The sequence below is a fragment of the Manis javanica genome, chromosome 5 (assembly GCF_040802235.1).
Source record: "Manis javanica isolate MJ-LG chromosome 5, MJ_LKY, whole genome shotgun sequence".
NCBI classification, from domain to species: Eukaryota; Metazoa; Chordata; class Mammalia; order Pholidota; family Manidae; genus Manis; species Manis javanica.
The window spans coordinates 157,055,453-157,082,226 of NC_133160.1; the positions used below are offsets into that span (position 1 = coordinate 157,055,453).

Genomic DNA, 26,774 nt, shown 5'->3' on the forward strand with positions numbered 1-26,774 from the left:
TCACCTCTAGATTGGTGGCCTCCTCACATTTCCTGAAATAGAAGAAAAGCTGTGTCAACACACTGTTTTGAACCCAGCTGTTAAACTCATACATCCTTCTCTTTCTTCCCTGTGATATTGAGGTCAGTAATTCTAATCAAGAAACATTCATTGAGCAACTTCTATATAAATAAAATAAGGCAACCTGCTATACAGGCCCAAGTGATAAAGAAGTTTTTAAGCTACAGGATAAATGTGTATAGTATAAAATAGACTTAGTATATTTTATATACTAAGTGTATAGTATAAAATAGACTTGATATAGTATAAAATTAGGTTTAAATCAAATCCTGTGGGTCTGCCACAGAAGAGGGTACTAATTTTGAGTTGAGAGGGGTACAGTTATATATTCACCCAGCAACTTGGCATATAAATTGGCCTTGGAGGATATACTTGTTAGGGCTGCCTAAAAAATAAGTAAGTAAATAACAGAGTGGATGGCTTGAAGCAGACACATTTAATCTTTTTGAGGAAAGAGACTGAGTATAAGGTATCATCAGTGCAAGCTCCCTCTGAAGCCTCTAGAAGATCCTTTCTGGCTTTTCCAACCTCTGGGAGCCCCAGGCTTTCCTTAGCTTGTGGTGGCATTGCTCCAGTCTCTGCCTCTGCCTTCACATGGCTGTCTCCTCCCTGTGTGCCCACCTGCACATGGCATCCTCCTTCCTCTGCATTTTCCTGTAAGAACACCACTCCAACTGGAGTGGGACCCACCCTAATTGAGTTGCCCTGTGTTCATTGGTACATTTCTCATTCCTTTCCTTTGTTTTTATTATCTTTTTTTCCTGCTTGCTTCCCCTAACAGTTTGTACCATGTGGTTGGCTTCTGGTTAGCCTGATATGCAGGAAGCTCTTCCTGAGTGTATCAGTTAAAGTTTTCAGGACCATGAACAGAGACAATCATAGGCTCAAGTGTAACTGGACTGTGCGTCCCTGAAGCTTGGGGACCATGCCTTGTTGATCTCTAACTTGTTTAGCCTTTTGCAATATCATTTTAATCATCTCTAAAATGGACACCATGTAAACAACAGATACCTCTAAGGACCCTAGACAAGTGCTGCCTCCTTAGTGTCTTAGTGCTCCTGGTTAGTCACTAGTTGGTATGTGTCTGAATAAAAGAACAAATGTGTGCCTCGGTGTACAACAGCTATCCAGGAGACAGAGGCTGGGAATTTCTGGAGTTGGTATAATGGCTGGTAGAGTTTGCAAGGCAACAAAGGTAACAAAGTCCACGAGATAAACTTGGATAAGAGTGAACTGAAGGTGAAATGAACGAAACGTTAGTAAGAAAGCACCTAACAACACCCAGCTGCTATAAAGGAGAGCCCCCTAGCTGTAGAGAATTGCAACCCAGACTCCTAAGAGAAATGGCAATTGAACTAAGTGTTGTTTGAGGAATTCTGAGGAACAGAGAACTTGGGGTGAATCAGAGTTGGGTAAATTTATTGCTGATTTTACAAAAGAAGCTTCCATCCACTGTCACACTCACCCACACTTGGAAGACAAGGCAAAGACTAGGCCTGACTAGTCGACCAGTAGGTGCACAATGAGCCACTTTTAGATTTAGACAGTTTATTTACTTAAAAACCGCAGGTCAAGAAGAGTGAGTCAAAGGCGACAGCTCCTGGCCCTGCACACGGACAAGGATGACACCAAAGCAAGAGGGAAGCGATTGCAGACTAGCGGCGGGGTGGCCTGTGTCTGAGTCGTGTGTGCTTCGTCCGAACCCAGGAGGTGATCACAAACCATCGCATAACATCCTTCCCGGGAAGCAGGGTGGTGCGTTTAGAAGCCTCTCATCCTCTCTCCACTTCAGGATGCGGTCCCACCAGGACTAGGTAAGCTGCAATTCAAGTTTTGCTTATACAGATACTGCAGGATCACCAGGACAGAGCTATTTCCCTACACAAATCAGTAACCTTGGATGGATGCAGAGAAAAATCTTAAACAGATTATTGACGGGATATGGGATGATTTGTGAATATCTAATGTGAGAATGAGCTGATGCTGTGATACTCACAAAGTAAAATCTAATATAAATGTAGGTATAATTATGACTTTTGTTACAGGAAACTGACCTTCCAAATCAGGTGCAGAGGAGACCTGGTTTAGCAGAACTCTCCAGAAAAAACAACAACAAATGCAGAGGTCAGGTTAATATGAATGTATTATGATCCGACACCAAAAAAAGAAGGGGCTGTTAGTTTCCACTATGAGGATGCGTGTCGCACGCTATGGCAGGGGTAGGCTTAGTCTAACCCATGTGCAGGGACTTTGAGGGCACAGAGTTTAGGTGACAGATTGAAACTAGATCAAGGAAGAAGTAAAGGTTTCTTAGTCTAGAGGGCAACTGAGGTTTATTAGTATTAAGTGAAGCCCTACTATGTGCTAGATACTGTGTTAAGTGCTTTACATGAATTATGAATTAAAGGCTCACAATACCATATGGAGTAATTACCATTATTATCCTTATTTTTCATGTGAGATGGAAAGCATCAGCATAAATAGCTGCCCCAGGTTAGACATGTTGCTAAATAGTGCCTGCAATGGGATTTGAACCCAAGGGGGTTGACCTCAGGTCCATTCTCCTAACCCTTACATTAAAATATCTCACTGCAATTTTCTGATATTTGAAGGTATTTAATGAACTGGGATTATGGGCTGAATTGTGTCATCCTCCCCCAAATTCACATGTCGAAGACCTGATCCCAGTGTAACTGTATTTGGAAATAAGCCATTTAAAGCAGTAATTGAGGAGAAAAAGGGTCATAAGGTCATAGTACTATTCCAATCCAATAGTACCAGTCTCTGCCAGCAGTGAATGCACACAGAGAAAAGACCATGTGAAGACAAAGTGAGAAAATCTGCAAGCCAAGGACAGAACTTGAGGATAAATTCAAGATCAACATCTTGATCTTGGAATGCCAGCCTCGAGAGCTGTGAGAAAATGTATTTCTCTTATTCCAGCCACCATGCCTGTGGTATTTTGTTATAGCAGCCCCAGCAGATGAATGGAAGACATTAGATTCATTTCATATTCAGGAAGTACTGAGCTGAGAGTACAGGATAGAGGAGCTCCTTTGGAACTTTTTTTTTTAAGAAGAAAATTGCAACTTTATTTTGTCTTTAGTTTAATCAAACTATGCTGTTTCTTTGTTTCAAAAATCACCATAAAAAATACAAATGGTTGTTTCTGAGAATTTTAACTTTTGGAAACTTAAATTTCCAAAGAAATTTCAGGGAAAAAGCAAAAATTTGCCTGCCGCATTTCACACAAGTGGGTAGAAAAAAAGATTTAGAATCTTGAGAATGGGTACATACCTCAAAATGGAGACTCTGTAGAGCTTATACATGTCAGAGGGGGAGAAAACAGAAAACAGGACAGCTGCCTCTGAAGCTGTTATCAGACCACCCAGGACCTACTGGCCTACAAGGACCCAGAGGAATAGTTCCACAATGGAATCTGCAGAGAGACAGCTCTGGACTCAGCAAATGAAAGAACTTTCTCTGACGGGTCTCCCCAAAGTATACTTACTAGATTGCCTTGGCTTAGAGCTTGTTCTGACTGTAATACAAGTAAATGCATCTAGCCTGGATGAGACTTTTAGGGTGATGTTGACGAAATGGTTTCAATGCTCAGCAGTTGGTTGGACTAGATAATCTTTAAAAGTCTCACAAAATTCCTACCTCTATTATCTCTGTTCTTTGTACCATTGAGCTCTAATTTCTTTTTAAGAATCATTTTAGAGTTACAGAAAAGTTGCCAGGATAGTACAGAGGCTCTTTACACCCACACCCAGTTTCCCCTTGTGTTAGTATCTTACATTACTATGGTATATTTGTCACAAGCAAGAAACTAATATCCCGATGAGCTTTGGAACTTTTTTTTTAAGAAGAAAATTGCAACTTTATTTTGTCTTTAGTTTAATCAAACTATGCTGTTTCTTTGTTTCAAAAATCACCATAAAAAATACAAATGGTTGTTTCTGAGAATTTTAACTTTTGGAAACTTAAATTTCCAAAGAAATTTCAGGGAAAAAGCAAAAATTTGCCTGCCGCATTTCACACAAGTGGGTAGAAAAAAAGATTTAGAATCTTGAGAATGGGTACATACCTCAAAATGGAGACTGTGTAGAGCTTATACATGTCAGAGGGGGAGAAAACAGAAAACAGGACAGCTGCCTCTGAAGCTGTTATCAGATGGTAACTTAGGTTAAAGCAGAATATGGAGACTTGCTCCCCTCCCACCCACCCCCTTTTTTTTTGGCTTATAATACATAACCTTAATAGGAAAACCAGATTTTATTTTTCTTTCTTTGTATTTAGGATAACACAATTTCTCCCTTTACTTTTTAAGGAGCTGAGATATGGAAATTCTTTCCAGTTGGCTTTATAAGCTTCCCAGATGTATGTTTGGGTGCAGATGTTTGACCTTGAGCCCTTTGATTCCCCACATGGGCTGCAGTTCCCCTGGGGAAGGTCACTAAGGGTTCATGTCTGGGCACCTCTTACCTGAGATTTGCCTTGGAGACAAGAGGTGCTTTTTGCAAAAGCACAAGAGTAACTCCTGCCTCTTCCTTGTAGTAGTGTTTATGAATTAAGAATTTTTAGAATTAAAAACTATACAGTAAAGGATACTAAGAAAGTTTTCATTCTGTGTTTCATTCACCATTTTCCTAAGAAATTAAATTATCATTGGGAAAAGTGATTTAAAAAAGATCAACTGTCTCTCTACAGGCTTTGGCATACTGTAGGATGGTAAACCCCCACCTAAAAAAATCTACTCTCTAAAATTCCAAGCTTTCCAAAAATACTAAAAATGTCTTTTCCACTACAAACTGTAGCCCCCAATAGTAGATTCTGATGCAAAACCTAGTAGTAGGTTTTGTGGACTTCTGTGACTCTCTGTGTCACAAAAGAGCCAACATGGTAACATAAACTAAGCTTATTAAACCTACACAGAAGAGGGAAATGGTTATGTTTAAATGGCAGCATCCATTTGGCATTGGATTATGTGACACATACTGAAAAAGTAACATCGTTTGCCCATTGTTGGAAACTCTCAGACATCATTCAGTTTGGAAGCCTTTCTTTGCCTGTGAAAAGGCAAGGCTGTCTCTATTAGTCTTACTTGTCATAACAAAGATGATACTTGTCTTCATGCTGCCCTAACTGGACATGACCAACATGTTCATGAAACTGGAGGAGAAACAAAATTTAACTCTACACAAATCTGTACAACAACTAAGAAAAGTACGACCAACTAGTGTTACAGATGCATAATTGGTGACATTAATGAGTAATTACAGATAAGTCTAAAAATATTTTAAAATTAGCAAGTGGCAGAATCAATGTTCACCTGTGAGGAAAGTGTATCAGTAGATTCCATTAAGCCAAGACAATGAAAAGGGATGATTCATGCAGTAATAGGACAAAAACATTACCCCTAACCTTATCTAGATAGAGTTACTCTTTGAGTGAGAAGGGTTTAGATATTTACAACAGCTCCTAAAAATTGCTATATATGTTTGCATAATGTAAACAGTAACTTTCCATTAACTATCGAGTAGATGATAGTTTGTTCTATATCCCAAGTTCAACTCTTTTCAACTAATCCTTGTGTTGGTTTTCAAAATCGCAAATCAGTAAATCCTTCAGTGATTAAGGGAGGTATATCAACTGTGTAGTCACAAACTGACCATTTGGCCAATGGCTGGTCTGCAGGATGGATGAAACCAGGTGAATGTCCTTCTCTACAGGTATCACCTGAGCAAAGTGTGCATACCAGGACACAGCCATACATTGTCCTGGCTTGTTTGTCTCTGATCTGTGTTTCTTAAAGTGTGGTGGGCCATCATCTATACCGGAGTTCCCAGAGAGGCTTGTTCAAAACACATTCTGGGTCTGTGCCCAGACGTAATGAATCAGAATCTCTGGGGATGTCCAGGAATCTACATTTTAAAGATACATTTAGCTGCTTTGAATGAGCAAACTAGAAATAGAGAACTACTGTTTTAGAAATTGCCAACATTAAGGGGAATGGATTTTATATAGAAATTCAGTGGGAAACCAAAAGATAATGACCAGTTTTTAATGTTTCCTCAGTAACTCTTCTTTCTATGTATATCCATAGATGATTCTCTCAGGAAAGCTTCATTTGAATGTTGAGAACATTTATAGTATATTTATGGAAGTAATTATAATTACCTACCTGAGTACCCATATGACATAACTGTACTGTATATCTGCAGATGATTTTCAAATTACTCAAAGAATGTGTAAAGCACTTATTTAAAAACTTAATTGAAATTATACAACAGAGACAAATCTATTTTGTCAATTCCCATGTTTCTCCATGTACATAACATCCACCTACACACTTTCATAGCAAGTTTTATGTGGTTTGTAAATCATCAGTGTAAATCAGGGTAATTAATGTGATTAGTTACTGTCACTTCACTCAGAATCTAACAGAAAATGTTCTCAGTATGATTGCCCTCACCAGACACCAACAATTATACATTGTGCTTTTGTGGCTGGACCAATATAGGACTCAAAGAATCTTGATTTTTGATTCGCTGGCTTGTATGAAGTAATCTTTCTCTACAAGGTAATAATACAAAATAGTACCTATTTTTGAAATACTATCCAAAAATATTGTTGTTTTAATTAGGAGAAATAGTATCTTCAGCAAAACTAAGAACATTATATCCTTAAAGTATGGTGTGATGATTAACAGTGTAGATTTTGGAACTGGACTAAATATTTTAGTTCTGCTACATCTTATGAGTAGATTTGGGCAAAATATTTAACTTCTCTATACTTCAGTTTTCTTATCTGTAGAATGGAAAAAATAATTGCACCTCTTTAATTGGCTTGTGTGATGATCACGTAAGTTGTGTATATATAAAGGCTGAGACCAATGTCTGGCACATAGTAAGCATTCAATAAAGTTAGCCATTATTATTATTAATCTATTTGATAGCATGCCAGAATTATGCCTCAGGTAATTAATCTGTTTTTGGTATAGTTTTCTAATCCTCTTTATTCTTAGTATCGTGAGGGTTCTTTTTGTTACAGATGTAATTGGCAATTATATAGTTTCAGTTGTATAATATAATGATTTGATATTTGTATATATTTCAAAATGATCACCTCAATAAGTCCAGTTAACATCCATTACCACACAGTTACAATTTTTTTTCTTGTGAAGAGAACGTGTTTCAAGATCCACTCTCCTAGCTACTTTCAAATATGCAATACATTATTATTAACTACAGTCACTGTGTTGTCCATTACATCCCATGACTCACTCATTCTATAACTGGATATCGGTACCTTTTGGCACTGTTCACAGGTTTGCCCCACCTCCCACCCTGGGCAGCCATTAATCTGTTCTCTGTATCTCTTGAGGATTCCTTTTTGACTCCCTCAGCAGACACCAGTGACAAAAAGATTCAGAGTAACTTGAATGCTAAGCAGAGTCTTGGATCTTTTTTTTTTTTCCCATAGACCATAAAACTGAGCGCTTGCGGTTGGGAAAAGGGAAGAGGAAGGGCAGAGTGACGGCTCTGGAGAGAGAGAACCGGAAGATGGGACTAGGAGACCCCAGAGCAGAAGGGAAAGGAAATGCCCTTCATCTGGAAATGACCCGTGGTGAGTACACTGTCCATGTGTGACCGAGTGTGGACACCTGCCATGTCACTTCCCATAGACAGACAAGCTAGTCTCCAGACCTCTGAACACCTGGAATCTTCTGCTAACACCGGCTGGGGAATCTGGTCATCTTGAGTGGATTTGGGAGCTTGAAGGGAGAACATAAACCTTGCAAACCAAGTTAGAGCTGAGTAGAACCAGTAAGGAATTTCCCTGAGAATGAGGCAGTGGACAAACAATTGCCATTGCAGTTCAAACGGATAAATCTACCTACGTCATGGCAAAATGCTAAATTGCAGAAAGGTCAAGCTGGAGTTGGGGTGGTTTTAATTTCCATATCTAGAAGTGTAGGAAATACAACTACATTATTTAATTACAGAGTAACGTTACAAGCATAGTTTAAAAAGCCATTTTTTTCTCAAATAATCCTTCTTTCTGGCATTTAAAAATTTCCCTCTTAAATGAATCATTTCCTTTATCCTTTTACAAAAACAGATTTAAAACAATCTTGCAAATCACTTTCTCATGGCATTAATCTCTTCAACCTCCCACGAGTTACCATGTCTCACAGCATTAATTTGTTCTCTTGAGTAACTGGTATACCACTGCTAGTTTTATTTTTTTCAAAATTTATTCCCACTCTCTCTATATATAAAAATATAGGGTATCTTTATATGTTATGAAAGTGTGATATGTTTGGAAGACCGCATTTTCCAAAATTATCAGCCTAACCTGTACAAATCTCTCTTATTCATTGTTTTCCTTGACTTCTCAGAAGTATTTGACACTAATCCCCCTTGTCTACTTACTTTAAATTATCTTTTCATTTCTACAATATTGTAATGTGCTACTTTGCCTTCTTTCTTTATAATTTGTCTGTGATATCTGAGACGTCATCCTTGGTCTCAAGAAACTTACAGTCTAGTGTAAAGACCAACATTTTGGCAGATGTTGTGAGTATCTGACCCCATCTCAGTGTACAAACCTCTTCTCCCTAGCCATTTTCCTTGTACACGTCTATCAGTACAAAATTAAGTGTAAAACCAGGCAGTACCCATTAAAGCGGTAAAACAATGTGCAATAGGAGCATGGACAGGGGAGAGGTCGTTTGGGTGGACATTTCGACAGCAAGGAGTGGAAGAAAGATATTCCATGTGGGTGAAACTATTTGAGCAGTGACAAAGAAATAGAACAATACTGCATATTTTTAATAGTTCTGGACTAAAGAACTGTCACTGGGATGAAGTGGAAGATTTGAACTAAGATAGATCGTGGGAGATGGGGAGCACATAGGTCATGAAGGAATGCTATGGAACCTGGACTGTTTTATGTAGGTGAAAGGGGGCCAGTAACAACTGAGGGATGCAAAAGCTTCACTATTTGAGCTGTATTTTAGAAAGAGAACCCTATTGTCAGGTGGATAATACATTCGTGGAGAGGAGAGATTACTGGTGGCAAGTCTGTTTATTTTTTATGTACCTCAGTCAGCATCAGTCATACATTTTTCTCTTGTATTACTTAACTTTTCTATGCTAAATATTTATTCCTGCCTTCTAAGATATTGAGCTCTTTAAGGCAGGGGCCATGTTTTGTTTTTTCTTTCCAGCATACTGTCTCATACACAGAAGTCATCACTATGCCTTGAACATTATCATAATTTTCATTGTTACTATATTAACATTTACTGAGTGTTTACCATGTTTCAGACACTATGCAAAAGCAATTCCATGCATGATCTCATTTAAGCCTTATAGTGTTATTGTCCTCATTTATACATGTGTGAACAGGGACTTAGAGAACTTAGTCATTTGATCCCATATAAACTAGTGGAGTCAGGATTCCAAACAAGTTTTTTGTGCTTCCAAAGTTATTAATATAGTGTTAAATGGACTCTCCATAGCAGTCAACCAATGAATCTTTTTGAATGACTGGATAAATAAAAATGATGCATCACAGAAAGAAGATTTGTTGGTTTGGGTTGACCTACATAGACAATTAAACATATCCACTCATATTAGGAAAATATCCTTTGTTTGAATTGTGAAAGTGTGTCTCTCTAGTGTCTGTTATTATTTTCAAGTGGTTAAGTTAATAATAATGGTAAACATCATTACTTTTATAAGTAAGTGAACATCATTAAAGAACCAGGTTGTAGATAATATCAGTCCTCTATCCAGATTCCCTAATATCCCTTTTCATGGCTCTGACCTGTCTCCAGACTTCACATGCCTTTATTCCCATCATTCATAAACTATAGACATTTCTTTGCGGGGGGATGGACTGAAGTGTTCCTGACATGGGAATTTATGTCCTCTTGAGTTGACCCCTTGCCTATGGCCCTTTGCCAGTGGGCATGGGAGTTTGAAAGCCTGGCCCCCGTGGCTCAGATGAGGACAGCTGTGATGTGTAGATTCCTCTCCAGAGTTCCCTGTGGGCTACACTGATGCTGCCTTATGTGGGATTTGGTTAGAATCACACCGTTATTCTTTGAAGTCCTGCCTTTGATTGGTTTCACATACAAGCATTTCCTTGAAAAATAACTTAAATATGAACCTTCATCTCAGAATCTGCTTCTGAGGAAACTGACCTAGGAAAATTATACATTAAAAGCTAATGGGTATGCCTTTTCCCTCTTGAATAAATACTAGGTATTTTTTTCATAATTTAACATGGTACTTAATTTTGTACTTAATTTTAGTTGGAAAAAAGTCAACAACCAACATTACATGCAATGTCCTGTTAGGAAGCCATCTGTTATTATATAACTTTTCAGGATTTGATTTGACCTGTGCTCATTTTTATAGCAAGCCATGCAGAGAAGTCTATTTTATACATGAACACTGAGTATGTGTTCATGAATGTGCATATTTATTGTATGAAAACTAGAATTTACCTTTAAAAATCCATTACTGAATTTCTAAGTTTGAAATTCTAACTTCTTAGGTTGTATTCCAAATATAGCAAATGTGTTTTTTTTTAAGTAGGAACATATTGAACTCACATGGTTCAGATAATACTATTTCTTCCAGCATCATGAGCAAAACATTGGTATGTTCCCTTTCTTCATTTCCCAAGCTGAGCATTTTATTTCCCCCAGCAGGACCAGGGATAAGCAAATCATTCCAAAGTTAGCACATTGGAAATGCCTCACACTTAAATCACAGCTGTTTTTATGGATTTTGCTCCTTTTGTTAACTTGATCTCCCGTTTTGCTTCAGGTAGCATTCTGAACGATAGCTGTTTCTTCTGCATCTGGACTGGTGATGGTGTTGAACTCTCAAGATGGCCAGGTCATAAATATGTCTTGTACTCTTTAAATAGAGCTCAGTAATCGTGTGATTTGCAAACTACCTGGCCCCTTTTCCCTCTAGCTGCTTTCCTCATTTTGTAAGGATTAATGTGACCCCGTCAGCACCCTATTCCTACTTAGGTGACTAACTACTACTAACATGGAACAGAGATACCCAACCTTGAAAACAGACATGGCGGGGTAGAATTTTAGTTGAAGAGAAGATACATTCCCATTGTTAGCCCTTTTGAAGTACATGTATTAGCTTCTTTCTGTGCTAGGAGGTTACATATTGAATCTTTTTAGAGTAGGTTTTTAAGCGTTACAGAGGAGTAGATGCTCTTGTATTAAGTATTAGCTGATCCCCCAGCATCCAAGGCTAGGAGTGGTAATGCAGAAAAACCACTGTAAGATGGAGAAGCAGATGAAAAACATAGGATTGATACCCAAAAATGATATGCTGAGTATGTGAGATGAAACTATTAAGGCAGGAGTTGAACACAGGGAGGGATGGAGGGAAAGACGAAGAAGTAGCAGGAACGAGGCAGGAAAATCTGAGGCTTTTATTCTGAGCTGAGATGACAGGGGCTGCCTCAGGATGCCTTGGTACTTTGATCCATATAAACAAGGATCAGGCAAACAAGTACTGTATTAAAATCCTCTTATACAATAGTTAAAAATGATTCACTCTTTATAATTGAGGGGTACTGCAGTAGGCAGTGGGGTTACAAATAATAATGATGATAATCATCATTGTGATAATAATAGTAATAAAAATAGCTCTCACTTACATGGAGCTTACGTGTGTAGTGCATATGATGTGCCAGATACTTTTCTAAGGGCTTTATTTATGTACATGAACTCCTTACAACAGCTGTGTGAGGCATTACCCTTCTTCTTGTTTATTTGTTTTTGTTTTTCAGGTGTTAACATTTTAATTCCCATCTTATGGATGATAAATCAGAAGAACAAAAAGATGAAATGCTTTGCTCAATATCAGTCAGCATATAAGTGGGAGAGCCAGGATCCCAGCCCCAGGAAGTCTGACTTCAGGGTCTACAATAAACTGCCCTGAAATAACCTACTAGATGGAGAGGCAGGAAATATACATCTGTATGTAAATGACCATAGAACTAACTCCCTTGGTCCTAAATAGTAAATGATTGCTATACATAGTAGATGTCTTAGAGGCCTGGAGCTGGGAGAGAATATTGTGAATGGCTGGTTGTAGGACTTTAAGGATTCAAAAACCAAGCTCAAACTTACATAAACAAAGTGTATTCATTAGTGATACAACTGAAAAACCTAAGAGTTTATCTGCTGGCATGGTGTATCCCAGAACACAAATCATGTTATCAAGAATATTTTTCCCTCCTTATCCTAGATTTTCTTTCTTCTCTTGTTTTAATTCTCAGCCAAGTCCTCTTTATGTGGGCCAGATTGCCCCACAGACACAGCAGCTTTGGAATTATATTCCGCCAGCTTTTCACTACCAGCAAGGACCTTCCCCTCCTCCATGTTTCCAGAAACACTTCTAGGACTGGTGCTCACTCATTCTAATTTCCATGGTGTTAGAGACATCATTTGCTTCTTGTTGACCTGGGATGTTTATGCATCCCTTGCACAAAAGGATGTCTCTCCCAAAATTATGTGGATGAAAACTCTAAGAGATGTAGTTTCCCAAAGGAAAATCTAAGTGCATTTACTAGAGAAAGGAGGGTGATGCACTCTGGGAGAAAGCAAAGCAAAACAACGCATCTCCTACTCTGTTGCCATATTACCAGGTGGCATATTGGCCAACAAAGTACACTAGAATGAAAGCAGCATATAAAAATGCCGAAACCTCTTGCTTACTCAGAGAAGGAGAGCTTGGTGGAGAAGTTGAGATCAGAGTTGGATTTTAAGGATAATTTTGAAAGATAAGGCTGGGAAAGGTAAAGAGAAGGCAAACATCTTCTTCAGTATATAGAAAAGCAGTGTCAAAGCCATATAAAGCAAAATAGGATATGTTCTGAGAATGGAAAGTAGTTCTGCATGACAGGAAAAAATTGGAATGGAGAAGGTAAAGCTGAAATTTTTTATTTTGGCCAGATTATGGAGACTTTGAATGTTAGAGGCTAAGAAACATTTAGATTTTACTATGGAGGTAATAGATAGATAAGCACTGCACACATTTCTGCAGAAAAGTAAAGGATATACAGTACTAAGAAGATTAATCTAGAGGAAATGCTAGCGAATCATGGGTTCACAAATCATTTACTAATTTCATGACTGATGGTACCCATGCATCTTAAGCTTTTTAGAGTAAATCATCCAGTTGGACGGATTGATATACTGATAGATTCATGTTCGTTGAATTCAAACAGACCATCCTATTAGCCTTCTTTAGTAACTCTCACTTTCAGAAATAAATATTTTACACCTTTTCCTCCACCGTCTAAACCCTAACTCTTTCTCCTGCATCTCAGGCCTTTCCTCCATTCTCACTGCCTCCATATCTGTCCAAACCCCCTTCTGTTTTTAGCTGGACTATTGAAATATCTCATTACAGGGAGAAACCACCCTTGTTTGGTCTTTGTCCCATCTCGTGTCCTTAGCCCAGATGCAAGGTACTAGGGGGGATGTGGCAGAGTCAGTCGTTAAAAAATAATTTAATAAAGTCCCAGAGTAAAGGAAATGAAAGAAACAGAAAGTTGGATGGAAGGGTATAGAATATGTCTTTAGGCTGAAGAAATGAAGCCAGTAGAGAGACTTAGGATGCAAAGAAAAAAAAGGTGGGTAGTGTGTGTGATTATTAATAGGGCAAGGCCCCACATATTATGGCATTGCAATAAAGACAACCCAGACTAGAAGGTGAAGAGTAGCAAAGACTTGCTAAATGGCATAGCTGGAAAAATGGTAAACTTGACTTGCACCTTTGACTTACTGCCCTGTATGCAAATCTGGAGATGCTACAGAAGTGAGTAGGTACTAGAGAAATGTATTCAATGCTTTAGTGAACCACCTTTGAGGCCTTTCTATGCTTATTAGGAATTAGCTATGACCCACTGAATGCAAACCTTTGTGAGAATATACATTCTTTTGGGAACTGAGATACTAGTGCAAACACTGTAAGAATCTCCTGGGAGACACAGGAAGCATGCAGAGCAACATGCATAGGAAAGAGGTTGGGCAGTCTTTGTAACATGCACTCTTTCTCCCTTGGTAGCATGTTGTTTATACCTGTGCCATTGTGAGGCCCCCAAACCCACAGATCCAGCTCAACCTTGACTAGGCTTCATGGAGGAATGATCCCAGTTTAAGTGATACTAAAATTCAGCTTAGTTTGGGACCACTGAACATTAGAAGCAGACAAAGGGATTGAGTCCAACAATACTGCCTGTAAGAAGACAAGCAAATAGTTTCATAGCACATGATTTTTAGAAACATATGAAAAAGACAAAAATTAAGGAAAATAGAAGATTTGAATAACGTAATTAATATACCCCAAGATATATAAAAATGGAAATATGAAGTACATAGAAAAATTTTAGCATTGTTGAATGCCCAGATAATACAAGACTGAAAATATCATGTGACAAAAATTTCTAATAAGTAAACGGATCAACCTGATACAGAATAATTCATCAAATTAGAAAGAAATAACAGAAGGGAAGCTAGGAAACTGGCATATATTTAGAAACTAAAATCATACTATTAAAAAGTCCTTGGGGAGAAGAGCAAAATAATGATAAAATGATGAAATAATTAGAACATATATAAAAATTACATAACCAAATTTATAGAATATAGTTAAAGCAATATTCAATGGAAAATTCATAGCTTTAAATACTTTCCACAATAAAAACTGAAGTCAAATGAACTGATTGTTCAACTAAAAAGGAATTAATGATGTATGTAACAGTTAAGCCCAAATAAGAAAGTAAAACTTAATAACAATAATTTTTACATGTAACATTTATTGACCCAGGCATTGTTATTAATGCTTAGCTCACTTGATCCACAGTAATAAAGATAAATACAGAAATCAATTAAATTGAGTAAAAATAATAGAGAACATTAATCAAACCAGAAGTTAAAATAATTAAATTACCTAAAAATAGTAAATTAAAATGTGAGAGTTTTTTTCCAGTTGAATTCCATCAAATAAGCAAGGAACAGATAATTCCTACCCTACTATTTCTTTCTATGTCTAGAAAACATAAAGAGAAAAATGCCCAATTCATTTCTTTCTAATGTTATTGAGAAATAATTGACATACATCACTATATAAGTTTAAGGTGTACATCATTATGGCTTGATTTACATCCAATTGATTTAATGAGGCTGAAAAAAACCACTTTTAAACATTAAGATGATAGGGGAAAGAAAGTTATAGGGCCTTCAAACTTGCATATATAATACCATTTTATAATACAAGGCCTTTCAGTTCCTTGCTTAAATTTATTCCTAGGTATTTCATTCCTTTTGATGTAGTTGTAAGTGGGGTTGTTTTCTTAACTTATCTTTCTAATAAGTTGTTATTAGTGAATAGAGATGCAACATATTTCTTGCTGATTTTGTATCCTGAAACTTTACTGATTCATTTATTAGTTCTAACTTTTGGTGGAGTCTTTAAGATTTTCTATATTTAGTATCATGTTGTCTTCAACTAGTGACAGTTTTGCCTCTTCCATTCTGATTTGGATGCCTTTTACTTATTTTTCCTGCCTCATTGCTGTGTCTAGGACTTCCAGTACTATGTTAAATATAAGTGGCAAGAGTGGGTATCCTTTTCTTGTTCCTGATCTTAGAGGAAAAGCTTTCAGCTTTTCGCCATTGAGTATGATGTCACCTGTGGATTTCATTTATGGTTTTTATTATGTTGAGGTATGTAACCTCCATACTCACATTTTTTAAAATTTTGTTATCATTAATATAAAATTACATGAGCAACATTGTGGTTATTAAATACCCCCATTATCAAGTCCCCACCCCATACACCATTAGAGTCACTGTCCATCAGCGTAGTAAAATACTATAGAGTCACTACTTGTCTTCTCTGTGCTATCCTGCCTTCTCTGTGCTCCCCCCTACATTATGTGTGCTAATCATAATGCCCCTTATTCCCCTTCTCCCTCCTTTCCCACTTTTTACTGTTTACTTTTGTGTATGGGGTTAGACAATAATCCAGTTTCATTCTCTTGTGTGTAGTTTTGCCAGCACCAGTTGTTGAAGAGGCTTCCATTTCCCATTGTATATGCATGGTTTCTTTATTGTATATTAATTGACCTTATATGCTTGGGTTTATATCTGGACTCTCTAGTCTGTTCCATTGGTCTATGGGTCTGTTCTTGTGCCGGTACCAAATTGTCTTGAGTACTGTGGCTTTGTAGTAGAGCTTGAAGTCGGGGAGCATAATCCAACCTGCTTTATTCTTCCTTCTCAGGATTGCTTTGGCTATTCGGGGTCTTTCGTGGTTCCATAGGAATTTTAGAACTATTTGCTGTAGTTCATTGAAGAATGCTGTTGCTATTTTGATAGGGATTGTATTGAATCTTTAGATTGCTTTAGGCAGGATGGCCATTTTGACAATATTCATTCTTCCTATCCATGGGTTTTCCTTTGTATGTGATCTTTTTTCTGTATCTAGCTGCTTTTAAAAGTCTGTCCTTATCCTTGATCTTGCCATTTTAATTATTATAAGTCTTGGTGTGATCTTCCTGGAGTCCCTTGTGTTGGGAGATCTGTGCACGTCCGTGGCCTGAGAAACTACTTCCTTTCCCAGATTGGGGATGTTTTCATCAATTACCGCCTCAAAGACACTTTCTATCCATTTTCCTCTCTTCTTCTTCTGGTATCCCTATAGTGCAAATAATGTTCCATTTGAAGTGGTTACACAGTTCTCTCAATATTCTTTCATTCTTAGAGATCCTTTTTCCTCTCTGTGCCTCACCCTCTTTGTATTCCTATTGTCTAATTTCTATTCTATTAACCATCTCTTCTACTACATATATTCTGCTTTTAAATCTCTCAATCATATGTTTCATTTTTTTTTGCATTTCCTTTTGTTTTTGGTATAATTAATATACAATCACATGAGCAACAGTCTGATTACTATATTCCCCCCATTATCAGATCCCCACTACATGCCCCATTACGGTCACTGCCCATCAGTGTATTAAGATGCTATAGAGCCACTACTTGTCTTCTCTGTGTATACTGCCTTCCCCATGCTCTGCCCCCACATTATGTGTGCTAATTATAATGCCCCCTTTTCCCCCTTATCCCTCCATTCCCACCCATCATCCCCAGTCCCTTTCCCTTTGGTAACTGTTAGTCCACTCTTGGGTTCTGTGATTCTGCTGCTGTTTTGTTCCTTCACTTTTTATTTGTTCTTATACTCCACATATGAGTGAAATAATTTGGTACTTGTCTTTCTCCACCTGGCTTATTTTACTGAGCATAACACCCTCTAGCTCCATCCATGTTGTTGCAAATGGTAGGATTTGTTTTCTTCTTATGGCTGAATAATATTCCATTGTGTATATGTACCACATCTTCTTTATCCATTCATCTACTGATGGTGATGGACACTTAGGTTTCTTCCATTTCTTGGCTATTGTAAATAGTGCTGCTATAAACATAGGGGTGCATCTGTCTTTTCCAAACTGGGCTGCTGCATTCTTAGGGTAAATTCCTAGGAGTGGAATTCCTGGGTCAAATGATATTTCTATTTTGAGCTTTTTGAGGAACCTCCATACTGCTTTCCACAATTGTTGAACTAATTTACGTTCACATCAGCAGTGGAGGAGGGTTCCCCTTTCTCCACAACCTCCCCTACATTTGCTGTTGTTTGTCTTTTCGATGATGGCGATCCTTTCTGGTGTGAGGTGATATCTCATTGTGGTTTTAATTTGCATTTCTCTGATGATTAACGATGTGGAGCATCTTTTCATGTGTCTGTTGGCCATCTGAATTTCTTCTTTAGAGAACTGTCTATACAGCTCCTCTGCCCATTTTTTAATTGGATTATTTGCTTTTTGTTTGTTGAGGTGCATGAGCTCTTTATATATTTTGGATGTCAGTCCTTTATTGGATCTGTCATTTATGAATATGTTCTCCCATACTGTAGGATACCTTTTTGTTCTATTGATGGTGTCCTTTGCTGTACAGAAGCTTTTCAGCTTGATATAATCCCACTTGTTCATTTTTGCCTTTGTTTCCCTTGCCCAGGGAGATATGTTTGTGAAGAAGTCACTCATGTTTATGTCCATGAGATTTTTGCCTATGTTTTTTTCTAAGAGTTTTATGGTTTCATGACTTACATTCAGGTCTTTGATCCATTTGGAGTTTACTTTTGTCTATGGGGTTAGACAGTGATCCAGTTTCATTTTCTTACATGTAGCTGTCCAGTTTTGCCAGCACCATCTGTTGAAGAGACTGTCATTTCACCATTGTATGTCCATGGCTCCTTTATCATATATTAATTGGCCATATATGTTTGGGTTAATGTGTGGAGTCTCTATTTCTGTTCCACTGGTCTGTGGCTCTGTTCTTGTGCCAGTACCAAATTATCTTCATTACTGTGGCTTTGTAGTAGGACTTGAAGTTGGGGAGTAAGATCCCCCCAACTTTATTCTTCCTTCTCAGGATTGCTTTGGCTATTTGGGGTCTTTGGTGGTTCCATATGAATTATTGAACTATTTGTTCCAGTTCTTTGAAGAATGCTGTTGGTAATTTGATAGGGATTGCATCAAATCTGTATATTGCTTTGGGCAGGATGGCCATTTTGATGATATTAATTCTTCCTAGCCAGGAGCATGGGATGAGTTTCCATTTGTTAGTGTCCTCTTTAATTTCTCTTATAAGTGTCTTATAGTTTTCAGGGTATAGGTCTTTCACTTCCTTGGTTAGGTTTATTCCTAGGTATTTTATTCTTTTTGATGCTATTGTGAATGGAATTGTTTTCCTGATTTTTCTGTCTATTAGTTCATTCTTAGTATATAGGAAAGCCACAGATTTCAGTGTGTTAATTTTGTATCCTACAACTTTGCTGAATTCCAATATTCTAGTAGTTTTGGACTGGAGTCTTTAGGGTTTTTTATGTACAATATCATGTCATCTGCAAATAGTGACAGTTTAACATCTTCTTTACCAATCTGGATTCCTTGTATTTCTTTGTTTTGTCTGATTGCCGTGGCTAGGACCTCCAGTACTATGTTAAATAACAGTGGGGAGAGTGGGCATCCCTGTCTAGTTCCCGATCTCAGAGGAAATGCTTTCAGCTTCTCACTGTTCAGTATGATGTTGGCTGTGGGTTTGTCATATATGGCCGTTATTATGTTGAGGTACATGCCCTCTATGCCCATTTTGTTGAGAGTTTTTATCATGAATGGATGTTGAATTTTGTCAAATGCTTTTTCAGCATTTATGGAGATGATCATGTGGTTTTTGTCCTTCTTTTTATCTATGTGGTGGATGATGTTGATGGATTTTTGAATGTTGTACCATCCTTGCATCCCTGAGATGAATCCCACTTGGTCATGGTTTATGATCCTTTTGATGTATTTTTGAATTTGGTTTGCTAATATTTTTATTGAGTATTTTTGCATCTATGTTCATCAGGGATATTGGTCTGTAGTTTTCTTTTTGGTGGGGTCTTTGCCTGGTTTTGGTATTAGGGTGATGCTGGCTTCATAGGATGAGTTTGGGAGTATTCCCTCCTCTTTTACTTTTTGGAAAACTTTAAGTAGAATGGGTATTATGTCTTCTCTGTATGTCTGATAAAATTCTGAGGTAAATCCATCTGGACCAGGGGTTTTGTTCTTGGGTAGTTTTTTGATTACCGACTCAATTTCTTTGCTGGTAATTGGTTTGTTTAGATTTTCTGTTTCTTCCTTGGTCAGCCTCGAAAGGTTGTATTTTTCTTGGAAGTTGTCCATTTCTTCTAGGTTTTCTAGCTTATTAGCATATAGGTTTTCATAGTATTCTCTAATGATTCTTTGTATTTCTGTGGGTTCCGTCATGATTTTTCCTTTCTCGTTTCTGATTCTGTTTATGTGTGTTGATCCTCTTTTTCTCTTAGTAAGTTTGGCTAGAGGCTTATGTATTTTGTTTATTTTCTCAAAGAACCAGCTCTTAGTTTCATTGATATTTCCTATTATTTTATTCTTCTCAATTTTATTTATTTCTTCTCTGATCTTTAATATGTCCCTCCTTCTGCTGACTTTAGGCCTCATTTGTTCTTCTTTTTCCAATTTCTTTAATTGTAATGTTAGACTATTCATTTGGGATTGTTCTTCCTTCTTTAAATATGTCTGGATTGCTGTATACTTTCCTCTTAAGACTGCTTTTGCTGCATCCCACAGAAGTTGGGGCTTTCTGTTGTTGTTGTCATTTGTTTCCATATATTTTTGGATATCAATTTTCATTTGGTCGTTGATCCATTGACCATTTAGAAGCATGTTGTTAAACCTCCATGTGTTTGTGAGTCTTTTTGCTTTCTTTTTACAATTTATTTCTAGTTTTATACCTTTGTGGTCTGAAAAGTTGGTTGGTAGGATTTCAATCTTTTGGAATTTACTGAGGCTGTCTTTGTGGCCTAGTATGTGGTCTATTCTGGAGAATGTTCCATGTGCACTTGAGGAGAATGTGTATCCTGTTGCTTTTGGATGTAGAGTTCTATAGATGTCTATTAGGTCCATCTGTTCTAGTGTGTTGTTCAGTGCCTGTGTGTCCTTACTTATTTTCTGCCTGGTGGATCTATCCTTCAGAGTGAATGGTGTGTTGAAGTCTCCTAAAATGAATGCATTGCATTCTGTTTCCTCCTTTAGTTCTGTTAGTATTTGTTTCACATATGCTGGTGCTCCTGTGTTGGGTGTGTATATATTTATAATGGTTATATCCTCTTGTTGGACTGACCCCTTTATCATTATGTAATGTCCTCCTTTATCTCTTGTTACTTTCTTTGTTTTGAAGTCTATTTTGTCTGATACTCGTACTGCAACACCTTCTTTTTTCTCCCTGTTGTTTGCATGAAATCTCTTTTTCCATCCTTGACTTTTAGTCTGTGTATGTCTTTGGGTTTGAGGCGAGTCTCTTGTAAGCAGTATATAGATGGGTCTTGATTTTTTATCCATTCAGTGACTCTATTTCTTTTGATTGGTGCATTCATTCCATTTACATTTAGGGTGATTATCGATATGTATGTACTTACTGCCATTGCAGGCTTTATATTTGTGTTTACCAAAGGTTCAAGGTTAATTTCCTTACTATCTAAAAATCTAACTTAACTCACTTAGTATGCTGTTACAATCACAATCTAAAGGTTGTTTTCTGTTTCTCCTCCTTGTTCCTTTCCTCCTCCATTCTTTATATATTAGGGATCATATTCTCTTCTTTTTGTCTATCCCTTGTTTGACTTTGGGGATAGTTAATTTAATTTTGCATTTGCTTAGTAATTAGCTCTTCTACTTTCTTTACTGTGTTTTATTACCTCTGATGATAGCTATTAAACCTTATGAACACTGGCATCTATAGCAGTCCTTCCAAAATAGACTGCAGAGATGGTTTGTGGGAGGTAAATTCTCTCAGCTTTTGCTTCTCTGGAAATTGTTTAATCCCTCCTTCAAATTTAAATGATAATCTTGCTGGATAAAGTAATCTTGGTTCCAGGCCCTTCTGCTTCATGGCATTAAATACATCATGCCACTCCCTTCTGGCCTGTAAGGTTTCTGCTGAGAAGTCTGTTGTTAGTCTGATGGGCTTTCCTTTGTATGTGATCTTATTTCTGTCTCTGGCTGCTTTTAACAGTCTTTCCTTATCCTTGATCTTTTCCATTTTAATTACTATGTGTCTTGGTGTTGTCTTCCTTGGGTCCCTTGTGTTGGGAGATCTGTGTATCTCCATGGCCTGAGAGATTATCTCCTTCCCCAGATTGGGGGAGTTTTCCGCAATAACCTCCTCAAAGACACTTTCTATCCCTTTCTATCTCTTCTTCTTCTGGTATCCCTATAATGTGAATATTATTCTGTTTGGATTGGTCACACAGTTCTCTCAATATTCTTTCATTGTTAGAGATCCTTTTTTTCTCTGTGCCTCAGCTTCTTTGTATTCCTCTTCTCTAATTTCTATTTCATTTATAGTCTCCTCTACCGTATCCAACCTGGTTTTAATACCCTCCATCGTGCTCTTAAATGATTGGATCTCTGACCTGATTTCATTCCTGAATTCTTGGATATCTTTCCATACCTCCATTAGCATGTTGATGATTTTTATTTTGAACTCCCTTTCAGGAGGAGTCACGAGGTCCATATCATTTAAATCTTTCTCGGGAGCTGTATTGATAATTTTACTCTGGACCAGGTTTCTTTGCGTTTCATATTTGTATATGGCACCCTCTAGTGTCCAGAAGCTCTATTCTGGAGCTGCTCAGCCCCTGAAGCAATGTTGGGGGTTGCAGTGGAGCAGTATTGGTGCCTGGGGGGAGGAAAGAGCTGTTCCCTACTTAGTGGCTGCTGTGCCTGTCTCCACTGACTGTACCAGTGGGCCAAGCACACCAGTATAAGCTTTTTTCCCACAGCAGCCGGGTATGGATCCCTGCTTACCACAAGCGGCTGGAATCCCAGTCCCCCCAGAAACTCTGCCTGTCCCAACTTTCCAACCCCGTAATCAGAAGAGTACGATGAAAGAACCATGAAATGTAGGTCTGTGCTCCCAGCGCAGATATTCGGAACTAGGTATTCAGCAGTCCCAAGCCTTCCACTCCCTCCCTGCTCAGTTTCTCTTCCTCCCACTGGTGAGCTGGGTTGGGGGAAGGGCTCGGGTCCCATGGAGCCACAGCTCTGGTATGTTACCCCATTTGGTGAGGTCTGCTCTTTTCTCCAGGTGTATGCAGTCTGGTGCCATCCTCTTTCCTGTTTCTCTCTCAGGATTTGTTGCACCAACTATATTTTCTAATTGTATGCAGTTTTAAGAGGAAGCCTCTGTCTCTCCTCTCATGCTGCCATCTTTTATCCTCTGTACATTTCATTTTATGTATGGAAGTTCTTAATGATTGAATCTCCTAAATTCATCTCTGAGTTCTTGAATATTTTTCTGTACCTTCATGAGCATGTTTATGATTTTTATTTTGAACTCTCTTTCAGGAAGATTGGTGAGTTCAGTTTTATTTGGTCATTTTTTTGCTGTTTCTGAGATTTTTGTTTGAACCAGATTCCTTTGATATTTCATATTTGTATGTATCACCCTCTCGCACCCAGAAGCTCTAGCCTCTGGAGCTGCTCAGCCCCTGGAGTGATGTAGGGGGTTGTAGGGGAGTGGCAATGGTGCCTGGGGGAAGGAAAGGGCTGTTTCCTGCTTCCCGGCTGCAGAGCCTGTCTCCACTGTCAGAACCAGTGGGCCGTGCACACAGATGTAAGCTTCTGCACTTTGCGTCTGTAGCTGCTGTAGGCAGGGCCTCGCTCTGGCTGGCCTGATGCCAGGGCAGGGACTGCCAGTTTGTGAGCTGTTGTTAGCAGGCTAGGAGGAAGGTGCAGCAGGCTGCATATGACAGTGGGGGGCCTTGAAGCTGAGTATCCAGCCAAGGGGATGAAACACCTGAATCTCCTGAAAGTTCCCAACCTGCTTGGCAGAGCGTGCCCAGACAACCTTGTCCACCTATCCCTTCTCCTGTGTTGCAAGCTCCATACCAATCCCACACCTTCAGCAGCCCTCTCACTGCTAGGAAGCCTCTCAGATCGCCCACCTTTCCTTTGTCCCAGAGTGTCTGGATGTGGATCCCTGTTCTCCACAAATAGCTAGAATGTCAGTCTCTCCAAGTATTCTGACTGTCTTAGCTTTCTAACCCCACTTATCTCCAGAGCACCATGCAATATAGGTTTGTACTCCCAAAGCAGATCCCCAGGGCTGGGTGTTCAGCAGTCATAGACTTCTACCCTCTTCCTGCTCCTCTTCTCTCCCTCCCACCGGTGAGCTTCCATGTGGGGAGGCTTAGGTCCCACTGGATCAAGGTTGTGTTACGTTACCCTGTTTCATGAGGTCTGCTCTGCTCTCCAGGTGTATGCAATCTTGTGCAGCCCTCGTTCCTGTTGCTCTTTAGGATTAGTTGTATTAACTATATTTTCATGTTATATGTGGTTTTTGGAGGAGTTCTCTGTCTCACATCTTGGACCACCATCTTGAATCTTGTCTATACTCACTTTTTGAGAGTTTTTATCTTAAATGGATGTTGAATTTTGTCAAATGCTTTTTAAGCAACTATTGAGATAATCAAATGGTTTTTATTCTTAATTTTGTTGATGTGGGGTATCAGGTTGATTGATCTGTGGATGTTGAACCATCATTGTATCCCTGGATTAGATCCCACATATCATGGTGTATGATCCTGGTAATGTATTGAGAATAGGGTTTGCTAATATTTTGTTGAAGATTCTTACATCTATATTTATTAGGGATATTGGCTTGTAATTTGTGGAGCCTATGATGATAGTGGGGTCCAAACATCCATTATGGAGGAAAAGGATGTGAAAAAGGAAATCAGTTCATAGTCATAATTCTGATTCTTTTACACCTGACCAGTTCCCAGTATTGGGTGTCCCCAACTCTAGGACTGGGCTGCAAAGACAATATCTGATGTGCTTACTGTGGCTGAAGACTTGAATACTGTTGAGAAGATCTCTGTCCTTTGGTGCAATTAACACACTTGGAAAGCAGGGATAGGCATCCTCAGAGTCCCTTAGGATGGAGTTCCTTCAGAAATGTACCTGAGAAGTACATATTAACAGGAGATCACATTTAGAGCCAAAAAAGAAATTGAAAACAAAGGAAAACAATACTTACTTTTACCTAAAAAACTAAAAAGGGCAACAATTTGAAATCTTGATAGAAGCATTTTCTGAGACCACCACCATGGTGTCTTAGACCTTCTATGTCAAGTATTAACCACTGACATTTTTACTTGGTGATTTCCCAGGAGCACTTGTAAGCTGTGCTTCATACGCCTGACACACCTACATTCCTGCACACGGGGACATTATGCTGGTTCTTAAACTACATAGATATTGGGAGGAATTGCAGACAAAGTAAACAATAGGGACATATTATTTCCCTAAACCACTGGATCTCAGCCCTGTCTTGTTATCGAAATCACCTCTACTCCTTTTCAAAGGAAGAAATCAGAATCCCGGCAGGTAGGTGTCAGGTGCAGAAGCTGCCCAGGTGTTTCTGCTGGACAGCAAGCTTTGCACACAAGCACCATGGTGACTGCACTTTTTGCCCCTCTCTCATGCCCACCTGTGATATCAGCCAAAGCTGCACGAGCGGCAGGCAGCACTGGAGAGCCTCTGGCGTCGAATCCAGTGTGCAGTTGACTTTAAGGCCTCATCTTTGCTGGTTTGTGTAATATATCATCACTGGCCCAGACTGAAAAACCTGGATCTGCAAACTCACCTGCCCTTGGTGTGTGTTGTCTAAATCAGAGGTTCTCCTGCAAGTGACAGCTCCTTTTATTTTAGTGATAGGGGATCAGGATGTTTACTTTTGCTCTGCTAATCATAAAAAAGAAAAGCCAAGCCACGTCTCTGAAGTGGGAGGGGAAGGTTATAAACCCGGAAGCTGGTTCCCATGGCACCAAGCTGTAATTTGTTTGTCCATTCATGCATTGTGTCAACAAAGAGTGGGAGTCTGCTCTGGCCAGGCACCTCCCAGGCGCTGGAGCAATAGTGGGAAGCAAAACAGATGAAAGTCCGTTGTAACTAAGTGCAATGTGTAAAACATGTGTTAGATGGCAGTAAGTGGTAAGGAGAAAAATAAATTAGGAGTTTAGGGCAATTTCAGAGGTGGGGGTGGGATAAAGAAGGCCTGCGGAGAAGGTGACATTTGTGTGATGCCCTGACAGTCTGAGGGGGTGGTGCATCGTGACCTGTTAAAGGCGGGTGACATGTCTGGGACAGCGGAGCAATGACAGGAGGCCTGAGTGGCATGAGGAGAACCTGGATAGAGCAAAGGAGTGAGGAGTGAGCAAAGGAGAGCCTGCATAGAAATAACGAGAAATGAGGCTTATTTGGCTCCGAAGTCTCTCCCTGTACAGATCGTGAAAGGGTCTGATTCCCTCTCTCTCATCGGCCGCTCCCAGTGCTTCCTCACCAAGACAGCAGTCGTCCAGCTTCCGTTCCCCTGCTCCCCTGGGAAGGAACTGGGTGAGTCTTACTCAGGACTCCTCCAACTTCCTTCCTCAAATACCCCATGTCCCCCCAGGGGTCTTCTTCTCTCTGTCTTAAACAATACTCCTTGCTCTGTGGACATAAGAATAGCTACGTGTTGGAAGAAACCAATCTACTTTAGTTCTCACCAAGGTGCTCCCCAGGAAGAGCAGATCTCTGACTGATGGGACCTCAAGTACGGGAGAAGAGCCCTGAACCGTGGCCTTTCTGTGGGCACCGGCTCTGCACGGGGCCCTCAGCAGGCTGCATTTGCCTTTGCGTACCCCGGAAGCCACAGGCTCGAACGCGTCAGGACCTGTGCCTGGTGTTTCTTCTGAAGCGATGGCACGTGCTTGCTGGTGGGAAGGCCTTGGATGGAAACCGTATTTGTGAGCAGACGTTTAGGGTTTGATACCTGCGGCACTCAGCAAGCTGGGGGCACCCCCACAGTGAACTTAGGAGCCCAGGATGCCTTCTGAAAGAAAACTTCACAGCATCTGGGCCTTGGCTGTGACGGCAAAGTGAGTCACAGAGCACGAGGTGGGGGTAAAAGCAGAAGACGGGATAATTTTGTCCATGAAACAGCAGGCCAAGATTTCCAGAGGAGCCGC

The 26,774-nt window shown here is 39.2% G+C and overlaps 1 long non-coding RNA gene across 1 annotated transcript; it reads right to left on the reverse strand.

The window, feature by feature from the left end:
* Window positions 1-1,647: 1,647 nt before the first annotated feature.
* On the reverse strand, window positions 1,648-25,436 carry LOC118967679 (uncharacterized). The gene is made up of 3 exons (XR_005054909.2): window positions 25,256-25,436; window positions 24,606-24,726; window positions 1,648-1,879 (listed from the first exon to the last, which is right to left on the reverse strand). It is a non-coding gene; the product is annotated as an uncharacterized lncRNA (long non-coding RNA).
* Window positions 25,437-26,774: the final 1,338 nt, after the last annotated feature.